The sequence below is a fragment of the Hippoglossus stenolepis genome, chromosome 5, assembly GCF_022539355.2.
Source record: "Hippoglossus stenolepis isolate QCI-W04-F060 chromosome 5, HSTE1.2, whole genome shotgun sequence".
Lineage (NCBI taxonomy): Eukaryota > Metazoa > Chordata > Actinopteri > Pleuronectiformes > Pleuronectidae > Hippoglossus > Hippoglossus stenolepis.
The window spans coordinates 12,455,703-12,464,129 of NC_061487.1; positions in this window are offsets into that span (position 1 = coordinate 12,455,703).

Genomic DNA, 8,427 nt, shown 5'->3' on the forward strand with positions numbered 1-8,427 from the left:
TGAATGAGTGGCATGTTTTAACCATTTTGTTAACTTTTCCGAGACTAACCAATGAATTCATTCATATTTTAAACAGTATTTGTATTATTTAGATATTTACATTGTTTAACATTAGCATTATTTAGAGTAAAATGGTTATGAGAGGGACCAACAATTGAAACAAAAGAAAAACCCTGACAACATGTGATGTGGATTACTGAACATGGTACGCTCTGTGTTGGTTGTTATGTTAACCATGCTACTGTTATATTAACTTTCTTAAACCACTATCTTATCAATATACTCATGAGGAAGCTACAACCTTGAAACGGCCTCATAACAACTGTCTGGTTAGTGTCCCCTGTCTATTTTAAACACAGGTTTTAGTGGAGTAACTCTTCTCATAGCTGGTGTTATACATGAGTTAATAATCCTAACTCTGTGGTGCACCTGCATTCTAACCTGTTCCTCTGAGTTTCTGGAGAGAGAAGAGGAGCAGGTGCTGACCGAGCAGGAGTCATGGCAGTAAATTACAGCAGAGAAGCTTTGAGCATGTTTCATGTTTATCTATGAACATAATAAGAACTCACTTCTGGTGCTGCTCTGTCTTGTCTGTACTGTCTGTGGCCCATCTTCACGTCTCCATTTCCTCACGCTGCCATTTTGAGCACTTGAGTGTAATCTGCGCAGTGGCAATGAGGGGGTGGAGCCACGGCAGCAACTTCCCGCTGATACACCTTCTCCACCAATCACGAGTCAGTCTCACCTGTCAATCAAGGCATTTCACCTGGTTTTCATAGCATCAAATAACTCATTTGCACCAAACTAACTGGAAAAAACGCGCATTTGAAATTTTGTTTTTGTGAGTTTATTTCGTTCATCGACCAAACAAAACAATTATCATGCAAACACAAAAAATCAAATCTTGAATGAAAAGGAGCAGAAAGAAGAATAATCGTATATAATCCGCCCCTCTTTCACAAGACATTAATTCACAAGGAAACCAATTCAGTACAAAATTAAATTAAACATTTAAATAGCTGCAGGCCAACACAGCCCCTCACATTCCTCTATTAGTTCCTAAGTTACAATTCATTTTATACCATTCAAAGAAGCTCACTAAATGATTTACCTGATACAAAAAAGAACAAGAACAAACAGAACAAAACTTAATCAACACATTTCATTGTATTTCCTCAACATACTGGCTTTATTTGCTTTTCTTAATATATTGTTTGTTTAAGATTCTTTGTTGTCTTTTTGAGATTTTTGCATAAACTCCTTTCACTGTAATGCACCATTCCATTACTTGGTTTTGAATCTCTTTTTTTTTTTAAAGATCTCTGTTCCTTTTAAGTAATAATGTCTTTCTCATTTTTCAAATAATTTCTGGATGTTGGTAGGCAAAGTTTTATCATGAGCTGTATACATCATTTGCAGAATACTGTAATCTACTAGTTCCTGAAATTCCAACAACTTTAACTGAATGAATAATGGGTTTAATGGATCTTTATATCGACTTCTACTGATGGATCTTATGGCTCATTTTTGTAAAATGAAAACTGAATGAGTATGTGTTTTGCAAGCAATTTCCCAAAATTCAACACAGTCGTTAAGATATGGAACAATCGTCAGTGTGATAAGAACTACCTTAAATCTTTGAGAAAAGGTGATTTGACGGACACAAGCATGGGGGCAGGGTATTTTAGCCCTACCTTTACTGCAGCCAACCACCAGGTGGCGATGGAGACGCCAATCAATTGCCGTGTTTTGTCCAAAACACTTAAACACAATTTCATGTGATATATGATTTTAATCCAGTATCCAGTCAAATTAAAAATATATTTATAAAATATAATTTTATTAAAACAGAATTGAGACACCATTGACACAGAGTGACTATTAAGACCGTCTACAATCGTTGCTTTGCTCTGGATGGATGAGACCAGGGTGGGTGTGGTTAAGGAGGTAGAGAGGGTCGTCCACTAATCAGAAGGTTGGTGGTCTCCTCCATTCTGAATGCAAAGTGTCCTTGGGCAAGATACTGAAAAGCACTGTAAAGCATTTTGATTGGTCAAGACTAGTGTGAATGGATCATGCACATGCAGGTGGTGGACATGGTTTCTGCTCATCTCTCACAGCACACTCAGACTTAGTACGTCCAAGTGATGTGTTCCGGGTCCAGGCTCAAAGGACAATGTCACTCATAACTCATCCCTGGACAATCATTATCTGTCTTAATAGGTTACAGAAAAATAACAAAATTAAACATTAAATCCAGGTTTATAAAACAATGAAAAACATATGTAATCTATGATTTCATTATCAAGTTTGAGTAAAGTTATGCCCAAAATTCGATATATTTGGTTTACTGTCTAAATTTCAGCTTCCAAACAGCAAGTTGATTTGATGTCCTGCGAGTCAATGTAATATAAATCAACATATGGCCAATTGCACATCATTCTGCTGTCCACCATCACAGAGCACTCATTAGTCTTGCATGGAGTGGAGTCGTTCAGTCAGCAGTGATTGCAGCTTGGCAGCAAAAGGTCAAAAACAGGCTCTATTCCCAGCACAGAGAAGATAAGACATTATTTTTGGCTTCATTTAGAAATAAGAAGTACAGAACAGCAGGAAACACAGAAGGGAAAGGCAGAGGGATCAAGAAAACTTAGTGAGAGACGCTTATCGAGAGTGGAGCCACTGCGGGTCAACATTTGAAAAAAAGGGCTGTGTGCAGTCGCATCACTACTCAACAACTAGTCACGGCTGTTATGTGCACACAGGAGGACAATCATTTACACAAGCACAAAACTACACAGGCATATAGTGCGGCCAGAAAACAACAACCCATGCTTATCTCAGCACACCCAGGCTTTCTCTGCTTGGCATTCACTCCCTCATTTTCTCTCTCGCGCTCTCTCACCCACACACACACACACACACACACACACAAACCCATCTTTTATCCCAAAATTCATGGGGGCAAAATCTCTCTCATCCTCTCCCAACCATTCTTTCTACTCAGTTCTTGCAGGCACAATTTCCTCTTCTGTCCCAGCGCTGCCTCTGAAATCTCCTTGTTTTTCTGGCAAACACTGACCAATTCACTGTCACAGCCCCACTCTGCATCCTTCCTTTTTTTCTGGCTTTCTCTCACTCCAGTGCCTTTTTTTTTGTCCTAAAATAATCTAGTTCAACTGAGGAAGCCCCAAGCGAATGTGACTATTCTTTTCTCATTAGCCAAAACCTGGTAAGACAGGCTCTGAGGCCTCCTGAGGTTCAGGTTTGTTGGTTAAAGCTTGGACAGATGTGGCGAAAAGCACCCACAATCATGTCCGGTGGTGACACTGTTATTTAGGACTGTGTCATTGGTCAACATCATGCAGTGGGAAAGCTAAACAGGACAGAAACAAATAGGAAAGCTGAAGCTTGTTCCAAATAAATTATTTATTCTGCTCGTATATCTTTATGCACAGCACCAGGCTTAGTGTGGGTCATGGTCCAGGGGGCACAGCGAGAGATTAGTGACTTCATGAATCATCTCTCAGAGCATTTTGGTTTATTTGGTAAAACAGAAGCTCCGAGAGCAAGACTCTAAACTCCATTATAAGAGACAAGTGATTAGTTCTCACATACGATATATATATATATATATATATATTGACTTTCTATCTGTGGCAATGTCACACAATTCATTGAAGAGGCCGTACCATAGCCTAATGTTGGGCTATACTGCCCCTTGATGGTCAGTTGAGGTACTACAACTACTGTCAAATGGGGAAGTTTTTAAAACATAACAGTATTTTTTTACATTGCGCACAATATTTCTATTAAACTTAAAATATAGTAAGTTAGATTCGACAAAAGTTGCAAATTGTGGATCATTTGTAAATCCCTTTAGGTTTATTCTACATCAGTATTATAGCTCCATCTCCTGGTAAATGAGATAACAATCTGCTTCTAAATAAAGCCACATCAAGAACATAAAGATAGTAGGTAGGCCGACAGTGAAACACATGAGCTGAAACTATTGATCAAATAGTGACTCAGTTGAAAAGCTGATAAGTTTTACAATTACTTCAATAGCACTTAGACAGATTAGCAATTAGGGCATGGTTGGTGCGATAATTCATAACTACACTCACACTATATGACAACTTTCTTATTTCATATTGATACAATTCCTACTTCCTACTTATACATTTTTTTTCGATATAACCTTTGGGTTATAGCTATAGCACACATAGAATGCTGATACCTTGAGAGATGCCTTTTAGAATTATGCCTGACATCATATTCTGGTTTCTTTGTGACTTAAAAAAAAAAACTGTCAGAGCAAGATGTGGGACCCAGATGCAGACGCCAGACGTCATGGCAGATATAACGCATGAAATTTAAAAAAGCAGACAAGCAAACTTAAAAGTCTGAAACTTAAAACATACAAACCAGCAAAACTTAGGCACAAAGAAATTCAGGGAAAAGACAAAGCAGATGCTCAAGAGATGTTAACAGAGACTTAGGCACAAGGAAAGAGTAAACAGAAGAACTAACAGAGCAGAGTAGCACAGAGCGTGTATAGAGAAAAGGAGGAAGGACAACTGAACCAAGATGTGACATTAACGCTGGTGCAGAAAATCTCAGAAGCAGGAAAATGAGACAGAGACAGGAAGTAAAAGTAAGCAAGATAGACAAGGAATGGAGTTTCAAAGTAAAACAGAAAATACTGAACTCAAAGTGCAATCAAAGATAAATCAAACATTCACAGGATAAAAAGTCAGCACAACAGACAGGTTCACAAAGGTAAACAATCCTTAAAAAGACTCAAAGTTCAAAACTGGGACAGAATCATGATTGAAACTTTGGGAATATAGAGCCGTCATTAAAACGGTGGTTTTCCTGCTCTAACATGCTGGAATTAACTAGTCAGGTAAGTTACCTCAGAAAATGCCTGGATAGCGGTTGTGTTTAGTTAAATCGCTTTGTGTTTAGTTGCAGTTGGTGTCCATCTTGTTTACCCCTTGTTTGTTATTTGGTTTGGACAGTTTGTTCAATTAACACAGTCTTCAGTTGTTATATTGAGTATCGAGCATTGGACCTTTAGTTGACCCCTTTTATAGGCCTAGTTATTAGGTTTTTCATTTACGACTCCTGTTTCCTCATTGCCTCGCTGCTTGGTCCCTTACACTCAGAGAAGGTTCTGCATTAGAATTGAATGCACCCTTGTTCAGTTAACATTAACCCAGTAGGTAAACAAACCTCCAATAAGGAAAGGATAGATGAGAGGCAGCCAGGTGTGGGGTGGGGTCTCATTCCTATTTCAGTTGCAAACTACCCCAGGGGACAGCTTCCACAACCCATTGCTTTTGCACATTGGGACATTGGGACATTTATTTCTTGTGCAATTTGTGAATTGTGTATTTTGAGTAGCAGAGAGTTTGTCATGTGCTTTTAAAGAGTCTCCTTGGCCTAATTGCTCTGGGACACTTCTTGATTTGCATGCACAAATTTAATGTGTCATTTTGATTATTATTGTGATATCATCGTAGCCTTTCTTTTAAACATTTAGTAATTTATGTTACTAAACCTCTGTGTGTAATGTGAACACATATTTTATTAGCCACTTAATTTATTCAATTTGTTTATTGCATGATGTTTTAATACCAATTTGGATATCAGTTGGTCTTTATTGCATGATTTTGTAGTTTTCTGTTTTGTAGAGTTCACTGTGTTAAAGAAGGCCTTCGAAACAAAGCATCTCATTTTGTTCCTTGTTAAAGAATTGTGGTTATAGTCGGTAAATATCCCCCCTGGTTTGCTGTCTGCTCTTTCTCTACTGAAGTGCTCTAAGGTATAACTTGTGTTTAAAGGGGCTTCCCTGTGTTTTATGTTGAAGCTTCTTTCCCTTTGTGTCAATCTCTCAGCTCACTTCCTGTCTTTGTCTGCCTTCCCGCCTTTTGTGACCACCTGCTCCACCTTGAAGCAGTCTCACCTCTTTTAGTTTCATCTTGTGTATTTAGTCAGTTTTTCTTACTTCATTCCCAGTTTGTCTCATCAGTTCTTCTGGTAGTTTTCCTGTGTTTTTCCTCATGATGATTCCTTGTGTGTGTGACCAGGATACATTTTTTGAACCTTGCCTTTTGCCTCTATGTTTAGGATACTAGCTGATTTGACTGCCTACCTGTAAACCAAACCTCGAAGTCTTTCACTGTGTATGTGTGTGACCATGGTTACCAAGGGCCTTTGGAGTCTCCAAATGGCCTTTTTTGGAAAACGCCCAGACATACCCTTAGAAAAACATGTGTAAAATATTCATTTTATGTGGTATTGTTATCAAATTTGAACTTGGGCTAGGTAAGGCTTCATGCTGTGGTCCCATTGTGTTTTCCAGCTCATAAGTCCCAGCTAGAGTCATCTGCAGGCATCTGTTTACCAAAAAATATTCAGGCGGAAATAAAAACCTTCTACTTCAGTGTGTTCCAACTTCTATTACTCAATGCCAGTAGCACTTACAGTGATTCTGACTATTGGGGGTAAAACCTCAGAGAGTTACCTTTCAAAAGAGACCAAAACCATGCATGTACTCCAAATGGTTCAAGAACAGCTTTCAATTTACTTTGGGTATGCCTTTTAGGCGAATTTCACCAGAAGGAACTGTTTCACAAGAGGTTAAAGACTGTTATCTTTCCTCAAGTGGTGTCTGCATTTGGGTCCCAAACTATTTGTACATGGTCACTTTCGTTTTTACCTATTTCTATTTCTGCAACCCAAGACCATGATGGTTCACCAAAATATATACATTTTTCAGTTTGTGTAATTTCGTTTCAGCCATGCTTGATGATGGTGTTATTTTCACATCTCGTCATATCGAACAATCTGAGTTAATGTCTGAACTTGAAGCTCTGTCATGTACTTCAGAGGGTTTCCTTCACAAGACGGTAGGAGCCCACACTCTCCGCTCCTCACCTGTAGTGATCAAATCCAGCAGCAGTCAGAGGTGCTCCTGTAGACTTGCTGAAAGGTTTAAACAAACAGTAACATACATTAGGTCCATTTTTTATTTATTTTTCATTTCTCTAGTACAGAGAATAAAGTGTACAGATGTTTGACTCTTACCAAAGACCAATTTTATACTTTCTTCTTTTTATGCAACTCCAAATAGAAATGACTTATTTTCCTTTAGGTCCTTGACCCCAGCACTGCCTCATGTTTCCCATATACAATTAATGAAGGTGTCAGAATATTAGAAGCACCTTTCGATATAATACTATTGAGTCCAACACCGGTTTTATATGAGTCTGTACATTTGTACTGAATCAAAACACTTTTATTGTACTATAATCTAATGTCTCAAAATAATTCAGGAAATAGATTTATCTATATGCTGCTGTTTATCTTATACGATGATGTAGGTGAACAGAATTTCTCTTTAAAACAGATGCAGTAAAAATATGGTACTTAATAAATATGATTTAGAAAAATATTATTCCATTGGCATGACATTTACATTGTTATTAAATGTCTAGTGTCCATAAAAAGGTCAGGATTATATTAGGATTAATACATCTGCGCAGTATTTTATTGAAGGAATAATTCAAATCTACGAAACAACTATTCAACAAACAACTATTTTAGTACTGACTCCAGTGATGCCATGAGTCCAGTGCCTTCATGCACTCAGTGAGATGAATAGACTCCACTTCATCAGTACTTTGAAAAATCAGCATTGAACTCAACAGTAAATCCTTTGAATACTAATCCATGGGCAACTGCCATAATGCAGAGTGGCCATGAAGGGAGCAAAATTAGGACAATGCATCTGAAACAGAAAAGAGTCCAATCATTTAAAGTGCAGCATGCAACAGGAATAGGCGGCTACCGAGGTAGTGCCGATAAATTATGGTTATTAATTTATCTGTAATGCATTATTGATTATTATTTATGACCAAAGGTAAATGAGCACACAGCTGTGCCAAACTGAATTGTCTCTGTTAATTGTGGTTATGCTGGATTACTTTCAGGTGTAGTTGAAGAAAATAGGGAAATGTTTGAAATCTTTTTGTGCATGTTCACCACATTCATATTAACATTCAGCTATGCTGCCATTAGCTACATAAATGCTTAGGTTTAAATGTAGGTAGGCTCAATCAAAATATGCCGGAAACTGCATAAATTATATATTAGTGTTAATAAATCAAATAAATTACTCATAGAAAACACTTCATTAAATGTGACCCTTAACATTGAACTTATGTAATAAATTTACACAGAAATTTTATATGTAGTTGAAATACATAAAGTCAACGTTTTAGGCATCATTTTTATTCGAATGCTCATGAGCTGCAGGATCCAGATGCTAGAGTGACGACTCTCTACTAGAGATGCACAGTTGGACACAACAGGACTTATTTATTTTATTTTATTTATTTTAAAAACAAACGTGTATTT